The following is a 22,331-nucleotide window of genomic DNA, read 5'->3' as shown; positions in this document are numbered from 1 at the left end:
CCTTGTGACCACACACCACTTGGGAGCGCCACAGTGACGTGCTTGGAACATAAGGGGCCAACCCCTTTTCCACTATCTTTGGAGTCGATTCTCTCGCCATTGTTGGGTTGTGTTATATTCTTTCCACAACTAGCTCATGTAGTTAACCAGGGGTTAGAGGGGGGGAGGTCACATGGGGTTTGAGGGGCACCCATAACCCCACTTTATGGGGTCCGGGGCTGCGCCCTGGAAAATTTTGGTTTTGGAACCTATGTTAGGTTGGGCGGACCCACCTATGGTTTTGTGCATGATTTTCACACATGTTTTTTAGACACGATGGTTTTCGGTCCATGGTATTGGATGCTTCGGCATGTATAAATATGTATTGTAACATTGAAAGGAACATAATGAAAAATCAAGCTGGTAGTCCCGGTTTTGGGATCCAGGGGAAAATCTGTGTGTATATGTGTTTTATGTGTTATGCTCTCGCATTGTTTATTTTTTGTGTTTTAGAATTCGTATGCAGGTAATTTCTGTACATGGTTAAAACCTACATTTGGTTTCAGAGCTATTTTGGCTTCAAGGGGACGCCTTTGTTTCTGAGGGTTTTCGCTCGCAACTGTGGTAGACCCTGTTCAGTGGGAGATCTGCGAGATCGATTCTAGTGGTGAAAGAAGATGGCGAGAAGTGGAAAGATAGAGATCGAGAAATTTAATGGTCAGAGTTTTGAGTTGTGGAAACTCAAGATGGAGGATCTGTTGGTGGATAAAGATCAGTGGATCGTGGTAGATCCAGATACTAAACCAACAGGAGTGTCTGATGAACAATGGAAGAAGTTGGATCGGAAGGCAAAGAGCACAATACGATTGTGTGTCTCAGATTCAGTATTGTTGAATGTATCAGGGGAAGCTACGACGAAGGCTTTGTGGGATAAGTTAAGGACTTTGTACCAATCTAAGTCTCTGGTGAATAAATTGTTTCTACAGAAAAAGTTGTATAACCTGAGGATGAAAGATGGAGACTCGATGACAGAGCATCTGAATGCATTTAATACTGTGGTAAGTCAGTTAGCATTTGTTGATATTAAAATTTCAAATGAAGATAAGTGCATCAGTTTGTTGTGTTCTCTACCAGATTCGTGGGATAGTCCGGTTATTGTAATAGGTAGCAATGCAACTACCTTGCAGTTTGATGAAATAGTCTCAGCCTTGCTGACGGAGGAGATGAGACGGAAAAATATGGAGAGCCAGAATGGTGATGCCTTTTCTGTACGAGGATGGTCCCAGAATAGAAACAAAAATAAGTCATCGAGTGGGAGATCTAAATCTAGAGGGAAATCTAAATCTCCAGGAAAACCTATAAAGGTGGTGTGCTGGAAATGCGGAAAGGAAGGCCACTTCAAAAGGGACTGTAAATCTAAAGCTCCTGACAAAGGAAAGGGATTCGATGAGGCTCCTTCTGCAAAGGCAAAAACCACCTCAGATGAAGGTGGGGATGTGTACTTGGCTTCTTCAAGTACACATGTAGATCATGAGGCATGGTTGATTGACTTAGGTGCATCCTTTCACTTCACTCCCCATAGAGAGTGGTTCTGCGAGTATGCGAAATATGATGGTGGTAATGTCTTCTTGGGGGATGACAGGAAGGCTAAAATCTTTGGTCGCGGAAAGGTAAAGTTGAAGTTGCAAGGTGGAAGAGTTAGAACACTTCCGGGTGTTCTACATATTCCTGCATTGGCCAGAAATCTAATTTCTGTAAGAAAGCTGGATGATGCAGGTGTAAAAATAGTGTTCGAGAAGGATACCTGCAAGATGGTTCAAGGAGCACTGGTATTGATGCGGGGAGTTCGGATTGGAACTCTATAAAGTTGCAAGGTAGCACGGTTGTTGATGGGTGCAGGAGTTTTGTGGTTCTTGAAAGTGGAGTAGAAAATCTAGTGGTCTCTGGAGAGAAGACCATGCTGTGGCATCAAAGGCTTGGACATATTGGAGAGAAAGGCCTTCGAATACTTCATGGTAAAGGTATGGTAGAAGGTATGAGTAATAGCTCTCTGTATTTTGATTTTTGCGAAAATTGTGTATATGGGAAGCAAAATCAGGTGAGTTTCCCCTCTGGTGGTAAGAGGGTGAAACAGATATTAGAGCTTGTGCACAGTGATGTGTTTGGACCTGTGAAGGTTCCATCACTGGGTAAGTCTATGTACTATGTATCATTTATAGATGACTTCTCAAGGAATACATGGATATATTTCCTTAAGAAGAAATCTGAAGTCTTTGACAAGTTTAAAGAATTCAAGGCTCTCGTGGAAAATTAGACAGAGAAGAAGATAAGGGTGCTGAGGACAAATAATGGTCTGTAAGAAGTGTGGTATAGCACGGCAAAGGACTACTCCATATACCCCTCAGCAAAATGGATTTGTAGAAAGAATGAACAAGACGTTAATGGAAAGGGCAAGAAGCATGCTCAGTGGTGTCGGGTTAGGACAGGGATTTTGGGCAGAGGCGGTGGATACTGCATGTTACTTGGTCAACATGTCACCTTCATCAGCGTTGGAGGATAAGACTCCACATGAGGTATGGACTGGTAAGAAACCCTCTCTTTCACATCTAAGGGTATTTGGATGTGATGCATATGTACATGTTCCAAAGGAGAAACGAACCAAGTTGGATAGTAAATATGAAAAGTGCATCTTTATTGGGTATAAGGATGGTTTAAAGGGTTATAAACTTTGGAACCCAGTAACAAGGAAGGTTGTGTACAATCGAGATGTGGTGTTCAGAGAGGTGAAAGATGTTATTAAACATGAAGTCCAACCAAAGGAACCTGAGAAGATAGAGTTTGAGCTAAAGGAGGAAGAATCAGACTCTACAGTAGAGGAGGAATCAGAATATGAAGAGCCACAAACTCCGGCTGTGAGAAGATCAGTTCGAGAAAGAAGGCAGCGAGAGAGGTATAGTCCATCTGCTTTCTGTTCAAATTTTGCTTTGTCTGTTACTGATGATGATCCTAGAACTGTGAAGGAAGAAGTGGATTCAAAGGATGGAAAACTCTAGAAAGAGGCCATGGTTGATGAAATGGCATCTTTGCACAAAAATGAGGCTTGGGATCTGGTGGAGTTGCCGGCTGGGAGGAAGCCCATTGGCAGCAAATGGGTGTTCAAAAAGAAGACAAATGCAGAAGGAAAAGTGGAGAAATACAAAGCTCGGTTGGTAGCAAAAGGTTATTCCTAGGTGCCGGGAATTGATTTTGGTGATATTTTTTCTCCTGTTGCCAAGGTAACTTCTATTAGATTACTTCTATCTGTTGCTGCTGCTTTTGATTTTAAGGTAGAACAAATGGATGTGAAGACAACATTTCTTCATGGGGATTTGGAAGAGGAGATCTACATGAAGCAACCCGAAGGCTTTGTTGTGAAGGGTAAGAAAGAACTAGTATGCAAGTTAAAGAAGTCTCTGTATGGGTTAAAACAGTCACCAAGGATGTGGTATCATAAATTTGATACATTTATACGGGGACTTGGCTTCACCAGAAGCAAAGCAAATCACTATGTGTATTTTAAATTAATTGGTGACCGTGTTATTTATCTAGTCTTGTATGTGGATGATATGTTGCTGGTTGGAAATGACAAAGAAATTATCCAGGATTTGAAGACCCAATTGTCGTCCAAATATGACATGAAAGATCTTGGTGCTGCAAACTATATTTTGGGCATGGAAATTAAAAGAGATCGGGAAAAGAGGAAGCCCTGGTTTAACCAGAGGAAATATGTTGAGACAATACTGCAGAGGTTTAATATGCAGGATAGTAAACCGGTGAAGGTTCCTATTCCTATAGGTGTGAGGTTATCTGCTAAATAGTGTCCCAAGACACAAGAAGAGGAAGAGGACATGTCTCGTGTTCCATATGCATGTAGGAATTTACAGGGTAAGTTCCTCAGAAAGAAAACCAAAAGGACATCGCTCACAACCAGATCTCAAATCAATACACCAGTATTTTTGACGTGGTTAAAACCCTCAAAGAGGGAAACAGTCCACGGCCTGAGCCAACGTGGCCTCTTCAGGCAATTTATTAATCAAAGAATGAAAATTTACATAAGCTTTCTCTCATAGATGGATTACCCGAACAATGACCCTCCATGCGCTTTAAATAGAACTCATGGACCAATCGGTGTCAAGCCACGGATCAAGTGTCGGTAATACCGAGGAGAGAGTGAACTGTTGGATCACTACATATCGTGACCGTCGGATTGTAAGTTACAAAATGTACAACGGTAAAGAAACACACTTTACCTAACTCTATACCTGACTCTATACTAGACCAAGTTGAACTTAACTATTTCCTATGTGTCGGAATATCCTAACATCCCCCCTTAAGAACAACTTGGGATAGGATTGAAGGATTTACAAATATGACACAATAGGAGAAGGAAGGAGGCACTAGAGCCTATCCCCCCTTAGTGACAACTTCCTGAACTCCAAGCATATATCGAAGTTTAGTGAAATTCGCCTCTGTGAGAGCCTTTGTGAAGATGTCTACAACCTGATCATCTGTTGAACAATATTGCACTTCAAGAACATGGTCATGAATGAGCTTTCTGATGAAGTGCATGTGTAGTTCAATGTGTTTGCTGCGCTGATGCTGGACTGGATCTTTGCATAGCTGAATGGCACTTTGATTATCACACCAAAGTGTGGTTGGATGCTGCTGCTCAAAGCCAAACTCTGATAGGATCTGACAAAGCCACAAGGCTTCCTTACTAGCTTCCATGGCACCACGATACTCTGCTTCTGCTGACGAAAGAGAAATGGCAGCCTGTTTCTTACAAGCCCATGTAATAGGTCCTGAACCAAGAGTGAAGACATAACCGGCAGTAGATTTCCGATCATCAGGGTCACCAGCCCAATCAGAATCAGTGAAACCAACTAATAAAGGAGCTGCTTTGGCACTTTAATGAATCCCAAACTGTACTGTACCTCGAACATAACGAAGTATTCTTTTAGCTGCTTTCCAATGACTTTCACAGGGGTTTTGCATAAAACGAGCAACAAGGCCAACAACAAAGGAAAGGTCAGGACGAGTATGGGTTAAATACAAGAGTTTTCCTACAAGTTGACGGTATAAGGTAGCATCAACTTCAGGAGAAGTACAAGAGACTGAAAGTTTGACTCCAGACTGAAAGGGAGAAGGGGCTGGCTTACAGTCTTCCATGTGAAAATGACGAAGAATATCACAAGCATACTTGGACTGGGAAAGGGAAATACCCTCCTTGGATTGCAAGACTTGAAGACCGAGAAAATAGTGTAAGTGTCCTAAGTCTGTCATTTCAAATTTCTTTTTAAGGCTGGACTTCACATGGTTTATAAGGTTGGGATCACTACCAGTAAGAATAAGATCATCAACATAAAGAACAAGGATGATAAGAGAGTTGCCCACTTTCTTGGTGTAGACAGTATTGTCAGAATAACACCTAGAAAAGCCAGATTCTAAAAGAAAGCTATCCATTTTGGCATACCAAGCCCGAGGAGCTTGCTTGAGACCATAAAGGGATTTCTTAAGTCGACATACAAGGCTGGAGTCTGTTTGGATGAAGCCAATGGGTTGTTCCATATAGATTTCTTCATGCAAGTCCCCATGTAAGAAGGCAGATTTAACATCCATCTGATGGACTTCCCATTTTAAAGAGGCAGCAAGGGAAAGAACAAGGCGGATAGAGTTCATTTTGGCAACAGGGGAGAAGGTTTCAGTGTAGTCAATGCCTTCAACTTGTGAAAATCCCTTAGCAACAAGACGAGCTTTATGTTTATCTACTTTCCCATCTTGTCCATACTTGGTTCTGTAAACCCATTTACATCTAACAAGTTTGCGTCCCTTTGGTAGAGGAACAAGATCCCATGTATCATTTGCCAACAATGAATGATATTCTTCATTCATAGCTGCTTCCCAATGTGGATGGCCTGAAGCTTCTGCAAAAGTGTCAGGATCATGATTTACTGGAGCTTGAGCCAGTAAAGAAGAGGCTCTTTCAAACTGAGAACGTGTACGTTGCTGATCTGTAGGATCACCGACAAGATCACCTGCTGCATCCCGAGTAGCACAGACCCATCTTGGAAGTTGAGGATCCTGAGAAGGTGGGGGAGGATTGTCATCCTCACTTTCATCATCTGAAGAAGAAATGTTTTCAAAAGTAGAAGAGATAGGAAGAGGTGGCACATCCGCCGGACTAGGCTCGCAGGCCGATTTATTTTCATCAAATTTTACATCTCTTCTAATGATAACATTTTTGGACTTAAATGGAATAAGTCTATAACCTTTTACATCTTCAGAATATCCAACAAAAGTACATTTCTCACTCTTAGGTTCTAAAGCTTTATGCTTTTCATCTGGAATATGGGTCCATGCTTCACTTCCAAAAACACGAAAGTGACTTACATCTGGTTTAATGGAACTCCAAGCTTCTTCTGGAGTGATATTCTTTAGAACCTTAGTAGGAGTGCGATTGATTATATAATTTGCACAATTAATTGCTTCGGCCCAAAAACTAAGACTGAGTCCTTTAGATTGCAGCATACAATTAGCCATTTCCTTTAAGGTGCGATTTTTCCTTTCAGCTACACCATTTTGTTGTGGAGTGTATGGAACAGTATGTTGCATTTGAATTCCATTTTCGGTGCAAAAGTTGTTGAATGTGTTTTTAACATATTCTCCACCATTATTAGTTCTTAGCTTAAGAATATGATGTCCAGATTGTTTTTCAACAAAGGCTTTGAAGGCCAAAAATGTGTTAAATACTTCGCTCTTGATTTTTAAGAAGTATACCCAAGTGCGTCTGGAGAAATCATCAATGAAAGTTAAGAAATACTTGCAGCCAGAGAATGAAGCAACAGGAAGTGGACCACATAAATCACTATGCACAAGCTGTAAAGGGGCTGAGACGTGCCAAGAGGCATGTTTTTCAAAACTGTCCCGATGATGTTTTCCGAGTACACATCGGGAACAAACACCATCTCTGTAAGATACCATAGGAAGACCTGTCACCATATTTTCTTTACATAGATGCTGAAGGGAGCGATAGTTTAAGTGACCAAATCGCTCATGCCAAAGTTGGCTCACTTCATCATTATGAGCAACAAATACTGAGGGAAGATTTGATGACCCAAAGTTGTGAAACTTATACAACCTTGTGGAATCATCAGCAATACCAGTAGCTAGAATCTGTTTAGGATCTCTTAGATCCTTGATTACAACATCATGAGGTGAAAATTCAACAATTTTACCTTCACCTGAATGAGTTATCTGATATACAGATAGAAGGTTGCAAGATAAGGTTGGAACACATAATACATCATTAAACTGACCATTGTTTAGATGAACAGTTCCAGTCCCTACAACATTAAGAGATCTATCATCACCAACATATATATTTTTGGTGTTACAATCATTTAAAGAAGAAAACATGGCTTTGTTTTTGGCCATGTGATAAGAGGCTCCAGAATCAATGAGCCACTCATGAGAATGAGAAGAAGAAGATACATTTAATGCATAACCAGACTGAGATGATTGACAACGACATGCAGAAAGTGCCATTCCTGAAGATGAAGTTGAAGTTGAAGTTGAAGAATGATCCACATGGATGTTATGTTTCTTCATTGCGGCTTCCAAGGCTTCCATCTTCTTAAAGCATTTAGATTCTAAGTGGCCATCTCGATTACAAAAGTTACAATGTTTATCAGTCTTCTTCCATTTGTTTTTATTGGTCCTATCATTTTGCTGAAATGATCTTTCATTTTGAGGCTGAGTTTGCTTAGGACCCTTGTTTGGTTTAGGACCATTCTTTTTAGGATATGACTTCTTAGGATTCTTTGAATTTGGTTGCTGCTGGGTGGCTAACGCTTTCTTGGAAGAGTTTCCAAGATTAAGAAGACCAAGGTGTAAGAGTTTTTCTTGTTCTCTTATTAAAGAATCACAAAAAGAGTCAAAGGAAGGGGCCTTGTAGTCTTTTCCTTGAAAAATGAAAGCTTCCCTTGTAGAATGGAAGGTGGAAACAAATACAGAGTAGGCTGGTCCCAACTTAGTAGGAATTTATAGGGTAAGTTCCTCAGAAAGAACACCAAAAGGACACCGCTCACAACCAGATCTCAAATCAATACACCAGTATTTTTGACGTGGTTAAAACCCTCAAAGAGGGAAACAGTCCACGGCCTGAGCTAACGTGGCCTCTTTAGGCAATTTATTAATCAAAGAATGAAAATTTACATAAGCTTTCTCTCATAGACGGATTACCTGAACAATGACCCTCCATGCGCTTTAAATAGAACTCATGGACCAATCGGGTGTCAAGCCACGGATCAAGTGTCGGTAATACCGAGGAGAGAGTGAACCGTCAGATCACTACATATCGTGACCGTCGGATTGTAAGTTACAAAATATACAACGGTAAAGAAACACATTTTACCTAACTCTATACTAGACCAAGTTGAACTTAACTATTTCCTATGTGTCGGAATATCCTAACAATGCAAGTGCAGTCGATAGCCTGATGTATGCAATGGTATGTACTAAACCAAACATTGCACATGCAGTGGGAGTATTGAGCAAGTTTATGTCAAAACCAGGGAAGGAGCATTGACAACAGTGAAGCAGGTTTTCAGGTATTTGCGTGGCACTAGTGATTATGGTTTGTGCTACCAAGGAAGACCAGGATTGGACAGAGTGTTGGATATTCGTGGCTTTGTTGATGCAGACTGGGCTGGAGATCTGGATCAGAGAAGATCTACAAGTGGGTATGTGTTTAACCTATTTGGAGGTGCAGTCAGTTGGATTAGTAAGAAACAATCTGTAATGGCACTATCAACTACAGAGGCAGAATACATGGCAGCCACTCATGCAAGCAAGGAAGCAGTTTGGTTGCAAAGATTGTGTTCAAGTATGGGGTTAGTACAGGAAGCTATAAGGATAGACTGTGACAGCCAAAGTGAATTTTTCTTGGCAAAGAACCCTGCATATCATTCAAAGACAAAGCACATTGATGTTCAATATCACTTTGTGAGGGATATGATAGAAGACAAAAAGGTGTTGCTAGTAAAGGTGGACACTTTGAAGAATACTGCAGATGCATTGAAAAAATCTATGAGCTTTGAGAAGTTCTCTTGGTGTAGAGAAACAATGGGTGTTGCAGGGCTATATAAATGACTAAGCTCTCTTGTGGCCCCTGTGGAAAGAAAACAACAAGTGGGAGAATGTTGGGTTGTGTTATATTCTTTCCACGACTAGCCCACGTAGTTAACTGGTGGTTAGAGGAGGGGAGGTCACAGGGGGTTTGAGGGGAACCCGTAACCCCACTTTATGGGGTCCAGGGCAGCGCCCCGGAAAATTTTGGTTTTGGAACCTATGTTAGGTTGGGCGGACCCACCTATGGTTTTGTGCATGATTTTCACACATGTTTTTTGGATGCGATGGTTTTCGGTCCATGGTATTGGATGCTTCGGCATGTATAAATATGTATTGTAACATTGAAAGGAACATAATGAAAAAATCAAGCTGGTAGTCTCGGTTTTGGGATCTAGGGGAAAATCTCTGTGTATATGTGTTTTATGTGTTATGCTCTCGCACTGTTTATTTTTTGTGTTTTAGAATTCGTATGCAGGTAATTTCTGTACGAGGTTAAAACCTATAGCCATGACACACTTTGTACTTCATCAGGCCTTCTCAATGGCCCAACGACTCATTATGTTTATTATTTTTTTCCTCTTTAGATGCTTATTTCTATGTTATTGAGCTATCCTGGCGGGCTTGTCACCAAGGGATGTTAAATTGCACATTATTTTATTATTTGGGGCTTAATTACGCCAAATTAGGCAAATCAAACTATTTGGAGGTCATATAAATTGACGAGAGGTGATTCATTTCTCTCATCATCACTTGTTTGGGTTTAGTAGATCTTGTGAGAATTTTGCATTCCCTTTTGGAGCACAAGTTTGGTTTCATGGATGAATTTTGATGTTTGGATACTATTCTCTTGATTTTGGAGCTTCAAAATTGTCTTGATTTGAATATTGGATATAGTCTTTTTACATGTAAGTGTTTTTTTTAATGTATATTTTTACTTTTATCTTATCACATGAATGTTGCTACAACTTTCGCTATCTAGGTCTGAAATTGCCTCCAATTTATGCGAAATTATGGAAATTTTGATCTATTATAGTGTTTTGTATATTTCATGTGTCATTTATAATGAATGAATGCTCCTAGAGGTTAAACTTTATTGAATTTACCTTGATAAGTCAATTTCTTATGCATCGAAGTGTAAAATCTTCTAGCAAATACTCTCATACCGTAAATTCCATGTGAAGTTTTCTAGAGGTCTCCTTGATTTGGTATAGTCTCTCCAAATCACAAACTCAACATGAATCCATCTCTCCCGAAGGCAAGGAACTGGTCCAATCACAGGTGATCACTTTTACATATTATTTTTCTCGCCTTCCTCTTCTCTTTCTAGGCCTAGCCCTAATAAATCACCTAGGGCACCAATAAAATTCATTTCTAACCATCCAAACACTTTGATTTTTGTCCCACTACTATGATGAGGTTTTCCATAGGGGTCCTTCAAGTTTGAAGAAAATATGATGGTAGAATCCCAAGATATAACAAGCCCTAGCTACAAGACTAATTCCTCTCTGAGGTTGACTTTGGTTGGTCTCCTCATTTGGATCATTACACTCAAACCTAAAAATAAGAATAGCCCCTTGATCTTATTCTCCTCCCCAATTAGGTTAATCCCCTCCTTGAGTGATCAACTCCACACTCTTGACCTAGTTTGGGTCCACTTGGCTTCTTTGTGGTCCCACAAATCTGCAACTCAAATTCCACAAGAATTATTTGGAAACCATTCCTTCATTGGGATCCTTGAGTCTAGGAACCTTCTTGTTAAAGTATATTCCTTAAACCTAAACTCAAGAATTCCCTTCGCCCTTCCTAGAGAGCCTATCACCTTGTTTATTAAGCAAGTAAGCCATTTGTCTGAGCCTCTCTTGAGAATAGGTTTTGGGAATCACTCCTTACGATATTATTGTTTCATTCATCTAGTGATTCCCCTTATACCGTGTCTCCTCCCATTAGTGAAATTCTGTAAAGAGAAAGGAGCCTTAGTTGAGGTTACAGTGGGCTATCCCTCCATTGTTGCCCCTTGACCTCGTAGTTGCTCTATAGGATCCCCTCCTAGGACCCTTACTAGTTTGAGCAGTAATAGTGCCCTTCAAGTCCTTTACCCCAACTTAAAACTTGTGAATCGAACCTAAGTGAATCTTCCCCTTAAGGCATCTAATCTACCTCAGCGATTTCCAACTACAAGAAAACTATAATGTATCCAAACCCATGGTTTGGTGGAATGTGGCTCTCCCTTCTTCAATGTTTAGCAAAGCTTAAGCCACAAAGATAAGTGTATTTATTCTTATTTAATAAAACAATATTATTTGTTATGAATATTTTCATGTTGGGCTATTAATTATGTATGAGTGATGAGCTAGAAGAATTTCTTAAGTGTGTTTGACTATAAGTTGTGAATACTTATGAGAATGAACTCTATATGTAGAATCAATTCTTAATGTATGCTCTCCTATAATAGTTTTGAAGTATATTATGTTGTGGAAAAAGAAATAAAATGTTGTAATGAGCTCTAGGGATCTTAATCTACTATGTTAGTGTGCATGGCCTATGGTAGGCCAAATGTGGGATGGAACAATTGTGTTATATCCTTATTTGATGATAAGAAGGCTTGATGTTATTTTCTTATTGGGGACATTGTTTTCTCAAGAGATAAGCCAAAGTTGTAGCTTCTCTATTTATAAGAGTTTGGAGTTTCATGTGTGAGGTATGTAGTTCCAAAGGAGTGAGCAAAGTCTCATTCAACTTGGTGAAGTTGTGTATTTTTTCCTGCTTTAGAGGAACAACTTGGTTGTGGATAGTGTTTTAGAATTTTTTATAGGTTATCAAAGACTTCTAGACTTTCAAAATTCTTTTGGAAAATCCTATTCCCTATCAAAATCTATTTCAGTCCTTTTAAATAGACTTGAAATCTTAGTGCGTGTTTGGAAATAATTTTCTCCATAGGCCTTGGTCACATGGATTGACAAGAGCCTTGACCATGGGCTAGTGGAAAGGACCGAAAGAAGCATAAATCCAAAATCCATCAAGTATCCAAATCTATCAAGTGATGTAGACTCAGCATCAAGATTTATCAAGTGACAAAGATCAAGAATTGGGGTCTATCAAGGGGTGAAAGGTTGGGCATTTGGAAAATTTTAAAGAAATTTACTGCGAAACTCAAACCTAGAACTAGCAAAGAAAACCATGTGGATGTTACGTGGAATCTATGTGAACACCCATAGATTTTATAACTAGGTAGGTGCTAACATGGCATGATGACATATCACATTGAGACAAGTTGTGGTGGCATGGCATACCAACATGGAAATATGATGTGGAATTGTGGTGAAAAAGTGTTGATGTGGCAATCAACATCTCACATATCATGGCAAATGATATTGCTCCCAAAATTCGAAAATCCAAAATTTTGTGAAATTTGGCATTTTGGGTTTTTTTTCCAATCTAAATGGGTTTTGATGAATCTAGAAATGATATAAATCTAGATATTCATATGAGCAGAGATTTGAACCCACTGACCATTGATGATATGGCATGAGGGTGACCTGGAGTGTAAAGCGCGTGATTGTTGACATGGAAGCCGGGTGGTAGTGAACGTGGAAATGATGTGCATGACAAAGGTTCTAGATGGTAGAGATCCAAAAATCTAAAGTTTCATTTAAATGGGACTTTTAAGATTTCCTATATCCATATATCTAGAGGGTCAACTCATTGAAATTAATGGGAATCCTAATGCTTCAGAAAGCCGCTAGAAAAGGAGAAGGAAATCCTAGATTTAGATGGATCCAAAAGATTTGAAATTCTCCGATGGAATTCAAAAGACTGGGAATTCGAGAAATCACAATAATGGGGATCTATTAGAAATCATAGATGCAAATACGAGTGGTGCTAACATGTCAAGTGCAATGGTAACATGTTGGTAGAGACTACCACATGTGATCCACATGTTCGCTGAGGTGGTGTTGTATGGTGCAAACATGTGGGAAAAATGATTTCCATATGTATGTCAGATGTCAACAGTATGGATGCTAACATGGCACCAAGAAGGGATAATCTTCTTATAGGCATAACTTTGTGTCCAGAGCTTGGATTTGAATGAACTTTATATTGTTCGAAAGCTCTCAATGAGCAGAAGAAGATGATTATCTCATAAAACAATGTTAAGATGGTTGAAAGAAGAGGAATTTTGATATCCCAACTTCGATAAAGTAATATTGGAGGTTAGGTATAGGCACCTTGTCCCCTCAAAAAGCCTTGAGGGGGCTAGGTATTGTTATAATTATTTAGGGGGTGTAGATATATGTAGGTCCGACTTATCTTAAGTATGATCATATTTGTTGTTATTGCCATAATTGGTCATGAGTAGAACACTTGGTCTCCAAGGAGAATTTGTTTCCAAGTATTAGGCACTAGTTAGATTTTGGATTTAATCAATTATCTCCAATGAAATGTTTACTAAATTAGTATGAGATTGAGAGATTGTCTCAATTATCTGATATTTTGATAGGAATAATTTATCAATCTTAAAAATAATTTTATATATTTATTTATAACATTATTAATATTAAAATAAACACTCAACTTTACCTTTATAATCATATCTACTCTCCTAAACAAAACCAAATACAATTCTAAACATTTTTCACAACTGTATGTACATTAACAAGTTTTGAGAGTTTTAAAAATGAAATATATCTAACCATAGAAGCCTGAAGCCTATAAACCTAGTTTCCTTCAAGGTCATCAAATTGCAGAATGGGAAAGGCGTAAAACAGACCTTGCTTGAAGCTCAGGTTTCCGATAGGTTTGATCCAACGTTTGAATGATGGTTGAAGAGTATAAAAGGAATGCGATACCACTGTCATAACGAGCATCCCAAAAGTTTTTAATATCAACATTGCAACCATCGTCAATTATGTAAGTCAATTATTAACCACGTCCCTTTACACTTTGTCCGCTGGGAAAAAAATAAAGCATTAAGTCAATTATGTTAGTCAATTATTGGCCAGGTCCATTTACACTTTGTCCCTTGGGATAAAAATAACTGACAAAAATAAAGTAATATCAGGGTATTTAGGTAGGTCAATTATTGGTGGGGTATATTTATATATTTATATTTTGTTTATTGATACAAATTAGTGTAAATTTATTTTAAGTATAGATTTAATATGAATTAAGAGGGATTAAATTTTTTCACATGTAAATTTTTTGAGAGTGTAAAATACAATGTGTTATTTTTCATTGTTTAAATTATATTTTTAAATGTTAAATAGAGTATATATAAGACCAAATAACAATTTTAACCATCTCTCCCCTGTAGAATGAGACTCTCTTTAACTATAGAATGAACCTCTCCGCTCAATAAAGTAATATCAGTGTATTTACATCTAGTATGTTCGATAAAAATAAAATAATATTCAATAAAAAACTGAAAAGATAGTAAACCAAACTAATTTTTAACTAACTCTATAACACTTAATATTTATCATTATAATATAAGTGGACGATAGTTATATTTATCATCATAATATATGAATCATTCTTTTAGGACATTTTTGTTTGGAAAATAGTGAAATTTTGGCATGATTTCCAGGGAAATTTGGGTTATAGCTGTAAAGTTTCACGGTTTTGGGTGCCCAAATATTTTTTATGGTGTTGCAATCCATTTCCACCATTAAAAAAACAATTCAAACACTTCTATGGTCAATTTTTTTGAAAAAAAAAAATCACTTGCAATATGCCAGCAAAATTGTGACTCCCTCAACAACATCAGTCACTTAATACATGACGGTTAATATTCTCATTGTAATAATATTGTTGACCTGAGAGGCTCATTCTACAACCTAGTATGAGGGGATGTGTAAGTTTGTGCATCCATCACTCTTTAAAATAAAAATATAACTAAAAATTATGTTTGAAATAGAAAAATAATGTCCCCTATAATTAAAAAAAATGATTAGAACTAAAAAAAACATATTAGTAAGATGCTTAAATCTTATATTTTTAAAAAATATTTTAACAAGAGATTTAAATAAACTATTTCAAAATCTATGTTATTAATTTATGTCGATGTGAACTTCATATATATCTATATATAGAAAAATAAATTGTTAAAATAAAAAAATTAATGTTCTATATAAAAAATAAATAAATTTTATTTGCGTTATTAGTAAAATATTTTAATAAGAATTAATATTGGCATATACTTAAAAATATATTAATAATAGAAAACCATTTTTAATTTGCGGGATAAAATATTTTAACATAAATTTTATATATATATATATATATATATATTAATTTTAAAAATTGTATATATATTATGAAAAACTTAAATTTTTATGGTTAAAAGCTTATTTGGTCTTATATTTTCTATTTAGTATTATACTTTAAGTAATGAAAAATAACACATTGTATTTTACACTTTAAAAAAATTTACACGTGAATAATTCTTATAATCTCAACTCCAGTTCCGATTCAGATTGGATCCTTACTCAAAATAAATAAATAATAATGGCCCAAATTATGTCTTTATTCAAAATAAATAATACTTGCTCTTATGTCTTTATTCAAAATAAATAATACTTGCTCTAGTTATGTCCTTACTCAAAATAAATAATATACTTCCTTTCTTTTTACGTTATGTCCTTACTCAAAATAAATAATATACCTTCCTTTCTTTTTACGTTAGCGGGAAAGAGTGTCACCTTCCTATAATTACGGAAATGCAATGGAGAGTCACATTATCAGAAACTTTTGAAGTGCTGTACATTTCGTATCTATCGTCTTTATTATCTGTAAAGAGTGGTCACCTTTTGTAATTACAGAAATGCAATGGAGAGTCACATTATCACAAAAGTTTGGTATGCAAATTTGTCTAGAGGATAAAATAAATATACAAAAATTTCTACTAAATTTTGCCTAAATTTCTGTGATTTTTTTGAATAAATTTTGTTTAGACATGTTTATATTAAAAGATTCCTTAAATTTCTGTGATTTTTTGAATAAATTTTGTTTAGACATGTTTATATCAAAAGATTCCTCACATCACTGTAACCATAGCTACCAAATTTAGATATTTTCTCATGCGATGTTTTTAAGATAAAATTGAGTAAATTTAATGTTGAACATTGTTTATAGCTATAGATTTAGTTGAAGTTATGAGCCAATTGTGAGAGAGGTTTATAATTTGTTTCTTTAGGTTCAATAGACCAATGTTTGGTCTCAGCGGAAGTTAACCACCACCATCATCATCATCATAACAACATGATTTTCACCTTTTTCTTGGAGTTGGCTAAACATAGAGAGTCACTTAACCAAGTGATTGAATGATTGAGTGTTTGAGTGTCGAGTCAAGTCAAGTTAAGTGATAGATGACTTTTAGTGTGTGGTTGCATGTGGGTGCATGTCAAGATATTTTAGGCAAGTTGCTAGTCCAAAAAGTTTAAATACCCTTCACCCTGTTTATTGTAAGCATCATATTTTGTGTGATCAATATAAGAGTAGCAGCTCGTGTTTTATGTGTGAATTATTTCTGTTTTGTTTACTTTGCGCTTCCAACATACCTCCCTCCCTACTAAGTGAACTATACTTTCTACTTAGCTCTCGCTCCTCCTGGCTCAACTCCAGGGCAAACTATGGCTATCCCCATATCTTTAGCCTTTGTGCCAACCGTCTGAGCGTTTAGCCTTTGTTTTAAAATAAATTTTCAGCAGGGTTTGATAAAATTGTCGCAGTCTAAACAGGATGTTTTTTTGCCTAGAAAATTATAGAAATCCAGTAAGATTTTGATAGAACTTTGTAGGGATTTTTGTAAATGCAAGTTACATTTATCAAACTTCAATATTTTGAGTGTCCTAGAAGTTTTTGATGGTGCTGAATTTATTTTCACCATCTAAAACATGATTCAAACAAGTCTACTCAGTGACCTAAAACTGTGAAATTACCCACCCACTCTCAACATCTCTAACAACTTATCCAAATATAAAAATACATCTTTAATATATTTTCACATTGATTTATTAAATATATTTATAAATATTATATTTTTCAAAATCAAAATAAATATACGTTATTTTCTTATGTAGTATAGATCATGTTTCTTTTAATTTTATTTTTTTAACTTTAAGTAGTATAGATCATGTTTCTTTTAATTTTATTTTTTTAACTTTAAACTTATTAAATTTAGGATTCAATTATATATTGATCGATACAACAATGAGATATTGTTATAATTAAACTACTTAATATTCATTTATAAATTTTAATAAAAATTAATTATTATATTTTATTGTTTTTATAATTTTAAAATAACTTAAATACTATTTTCATTTTTATTAATTTAAAAAAAAAAATCCATTAAAGATAAACTTAAGAATTATGATAGAATCCTTCTCCTTTAAATAAAAATGTTTGAAATTCGTGCCAAAAGAATCTAAATATAGTTTTGAAACACGTAAGAAAACAAAAATATAGATGTAAAAACTGGATCTATGGTTTATTCATGCAAACCTTTTTTCCCAAACTCTACAGGGAGAAAATGGCTTAGAAAATGGCTTAGAGAACAAAGTGTAGATCTTTCTGGGGAGCAGGTGGATGGAGGAAAGCATTGAAGTCGGGATACCAAGATAAGCAGCCATCCATTGCAAATTTATTCCTTGTAATTTCTTCTTCAATTTAGCTTGTTAATAGTTATTGATAACTTCACAGTGCATTTATCTTGGTTCTTGATCCTACATGTCAGGCATTTGTTTCACTTCCACCCTGCCCTTTTAAGAATGAGATCAATCCAATTTAAGAAATTATGGCAGTTAAAAATCTATCATTTGTGACAAAATTCAAAAGAATAACTAATAAACTCTAAATAAGATGACTACTTATACAATAACCACAAGTGAAAAAAACAAAGGTAACCATTCTTAAAGGAAATGCCCTTGCAAATTCTAAGTTCTTATATATGGAGACTAACTCAATCCAAACTCCAATGAAAAACTTACTAAAATTCTAGAAAAGAGTATCTCCTCAAATATTGAATGCACATTTACTATTCTGCTTGGCCTTCAGCTGAAAATTTTAGGGGCTAATGTTCGCTCAGTGTACTAATTTTCTATGACTTTTCACAAAAAAATTCACTAATTTCCAATTTTTATAGAAGACGATTCGCCTAAATTTTAGAATATAAAATTATTTTGCCTTAAAAAACGGCAATATTATATAGAGACTATATATAAAATCATTATAAATTTAAATAACTTTACAAATATATCAATAAACATTTTAGAGTTTGCATATTAAAAATTAATAAAATTCACCAATATTTTTAAACTTCAAAAAAATATTCATCTTTAAAATTACCCTTCTAACATTTACCACTCCACTCGAATTTCAACGTATATTAACCCCCACACCTGAGCGAACAAGTATTGATCTCCTCCACCGTCCATCCATTGATGACAATGGGAGACTTCACCTTGTAACCATATGTGCCTATCAATACTTTGAAAGGGTTGTAAATTCAATTATTTATCATTGTACTTCATTTTGATTGATAAATAGTATTCTTGTTAACTTTAAAGTTTATTTATTTATCATTGTATTTTGATTTGATGGACAATTTACTTGTTAATTTTGATAATGAAGAATATTAATAATTTTGGTTTGATTTTTTCTCACTAAAAAATTAATAATATAAGTTTTCCTTTTACCATTTTTAATAATCATCTATTTTCTTATTATTGATTAATAATCATCTATTTTCTTATTATTGATTAGTTTAAAAATAATAATAAAAAATTATAGTAAAAATCTGAAACTCCATTTCATTATTCTAGCAGGGTAATGATGATTTAAGTCACTCTTGTCACCTTTATTGTTTTTATTTGATTATAATGAGAATCATTGTAAAATGATTTTTTACCATGGTATTTTAATCTTTGTTTATTCTTAAATTCCATTATAAGGTTCATACTAATTTCATCCTTATTTCAAATTTCATCAAAATTCATCCTTATTTCAAATTTCATCAAAATTTTAAATAATATTTGAAAGTAAAAATTATTTTGATTTTTTTAATTAAAATTAATAATTTTTTTCCTTTCTTAGATTTATTATAACATTATTATTTTTCTTTAAAATTATTTTTAGTTGAAGACATTTTTATTTCAAAAAATTTGTAAAAGTGTTTGAATAGTTTTTTATAGTGGAAATAGATTCAGCAGTATCAAAACCAAAATTTTTTGGACAACCCAGATTCTCCAAAATTTCAAGCAAAATTATGAAGCTTGTAACCCAGATTTCCCAAAATTTCTACTAGATTTTGACAAAAATTATACCGAAATTTCCACTAATTTTAAGTAAATTTATAGCCTCCTTAAACTACTCTTTTATAAAGATTCTGACCAATGATCTTCGACTGCAGATTGGAGGGAAAGGTCGCAATAATTACCAGCAGAGTAGCGGGCATCGGAGAAGCCATCGTTCGGCTTTTCACAGAGAACGGAGCCAAAATCCTAATCGCAGAAATTGCAGACAAAGTGGGGAGAAAGCTTGCAGAATCCGTTTCCCCTCACCCAACTTATGTGCATTGTGATGTGAGCAAAGAGGAAGAGGTGAGCGCAGCGGTGGATTTGGCCATGGAGAAGCACGGGCAGCTCGATATCATGTATAACAATGCAGGAACAATCGTTGCAAGTAAAATCGCAACGGAGTATGACATGGAAGACTTCGATCAAGTGATGAGGGTAAACCTGAGAGGAGTGATGTTGGGCATTAAGCATGCTGCCTACATGATGCTCTCGCAGAAGTAGGGCACCATAATCTCTACTGCTAGCATTGCAAGTGTAGGAGGAAGATTCGATCCATACTGATAAAAGGCTTCGAAGCATGGAGTGATAGGGCTGACCAAGAACGGCGCAGCTGAGCTTGGCAAATACGAGATCCGATTCAATGTTGTCTCTCCTTATGCCGTGGCGACGACTCTTGCAATTCGACACTATAAGGTAGGGGATGCCACCTCTATTAGAAGTAATGGAGAAAGCTAAACTTAGATTATTGTTATCATGATAGGATTGGGACTCTAATCTTAGACCTCAGATCCTAATATCTAGGGAGTGGTTGAAACCATCCCGTTAGTGTGAAAGCCTATATATTTGAGGCTCATCTGACTCAATGGCAATAGGGTGTGTATGAGTGTTTGTACACTCTCCAGCTATCTCACCTGGAGAGCCATTTAGTTAATATATTCACTTTTTATCATGGTATTAGAGCTTCAGGGATGTCGATCCTGTACGCTGAGTGAAGGGTGCGACTAAGGCGAAATCGTCGCGACGATTGCACTGTAATACTTCACCCGGGTTTATTTTAAAAACACGACGCAAGTTTGGGTGGAACGTCATGATGCCTTGCTGAATAGCTGCGACGAACGTCGAATCCGTGTTGTATAATGGTGATGATCTTCACGAGTCCGTGGTGGTAGATCGCGCTGACCCTGTCAGAAGGAAAAGAAATCGGCTTGGAAGATCCACGTGGTGGCTGCGTGGTGAACCTGGCCATGAAAGGATCTGTGTGAGGATCTGTTGTTGAGAGTGAGGATCTGTGTGAGCATCTGTGTAAGGATCCCATAATGAAGGAGGCAGGATCAAATCGGAAGTGGTGTGCCTAGTTTTGGAGGATGAGTGCTTGATCAGTGGATCAACGCTGTTAATCATTGGATCGTTGCTGCTGCGTGATCCGTGGGTGTTGTTTGACATATCAGGGTTGCCTAGTTATTGTTGTTTGAATTAAATTTTTTAGCCTCATGTTTGTCATTATTGTTATTCATAATCATCACAATCTCCAGGAATGAAGGAAGTTGTAGGCTTTCCTTGCTAAAGGAATTTAGCAACTCAATAGAAGCTCTAGGCTTGCCTTAGTAATGGTTAGTGATTCTCCTATTGTGGGAATGGTTTTGAGTTTTTCAAATTTATTGTGGGAATGGTTTTGAGTTAATCAATATTATTATTCCTATAGATAACACTCTTCAGGCATGAAGGAAGCTCTACGAGGAATTTCTACCAAAAAAAGTGACACCTGGTTCCTTTTCTAGGTACGTTGTTGATCTGGTCTAGTTACTATTGTTTGAATTAGATTGTTCAGCATCATGTTTGTCATTATTTTTATTCCTAATCGTCACAGTATTCATGAATGAAGGAATTTGTAGGCTTGCCTTGCTAAAGAAATTTAGCATCTCAATAGAAGCTCTAGGCTTGCCTTAGTAATGGTCAATGATTCTCCTATTGTGGGAATGGTTCCGAGTTTGTCAAATTTATTGTGGGAATGGTTCTGAGTTTGTCAAATTTATTGTTGGAATGGTTATGAGTTTGTCAATATTGTTATTCCTATAGATAACACTCTTCAAGCATGAAGGAATCTCTAGGAGGAATTTCAACTAAAAAAAGTGACATCTGGTTCTTTTTTTGGCTAAGATATTGATCTGGTCTAGTTACTATTGTTTGACTTAAATTAAATTCTTAAATCTTGAAAACTATAAAGTCTGTTGAATTTTGAATTGGATATGGAATTCTTATTTCTCCATTTCAAGTCTGACAAGGTTGGAAACACTCAAAGACATCCTAAAATAATTAATGGAAATGTTAAAAATTTAGTTAAAAGGATAAAAGGGAAGTTTGGAGATTGATTTGAGTGGATGTTCCACAAAATGATTGACAAGGTAGAGGGAGAGGATGCTATCAGAAAATATGTCACAGTTGATGAAGGGAAGGATAATGTGGGTTTAAGAAAATTTGAAATACAGATGAAGTATCTTGAGCATTTGAATGCTAAGTAGGTAAGTAGGTTATAGAGAAACATAGTGATTATGAAAATGTTGCAAGGGAAAACAATTGATAGAGATTTCCTCTTCAAATGCAACTGAGAGAAATGAAAAAAATAAGAGAATGCAAAAATAATGATGATCTTCATCTTATTCACTAGAAATTTAATCTAAATTTAATCTAGATTGGTTTCATGTCTCAACAAATATGACAAGTACTAGAAGAAAGGGAAGCATAAAGGAGTTTCTACGTCTATTTTTGCCATTCCAAGTTTGTCACTGATAGCCAGTTGAGCAAGGAACTGTTGTCATTTATCGCTAAATTATTTTCCATTGTTTATTTCCACATGTCATCAATTTATGCTAAAGCCTAGACAACCTTTTG

General features: G+C 36.0%; 1 pseudogene; it reads left to right on the top strand.

Moving 5' to 3' along the window:
* Positions 1–19,538: 19,538 nt before the first annotated feature.
* Positions 19,539–19,943, top strand: LOC149139767 (tropinone reductase-like 2 pseudogene; annotated as a pseudogene).
* The last annotated feature ends 2,388 nt before the right edge of the window (positions 19,944–22,331 follow it).

Source organism: Pinus tabuliformis, chromosome X, assembly GCF_031772625.1.
Source record: "Pinus tabuliformis cultivar Carrire ecotype Pingquan chromosome X, CPIR1, whole genome shotgun sequence".
NCBI classification, from domain to species: Eukaryota; Viridiplantae; Streptophyta; class Pinopsida; order Pinales; family Pinaceae; genus Pinus; species Pinus tabuliformis.
Note: the sequence above shows the minus strand (reverse complement) of the source record. Positions and strands in the feature narration are given on the sequence as shown.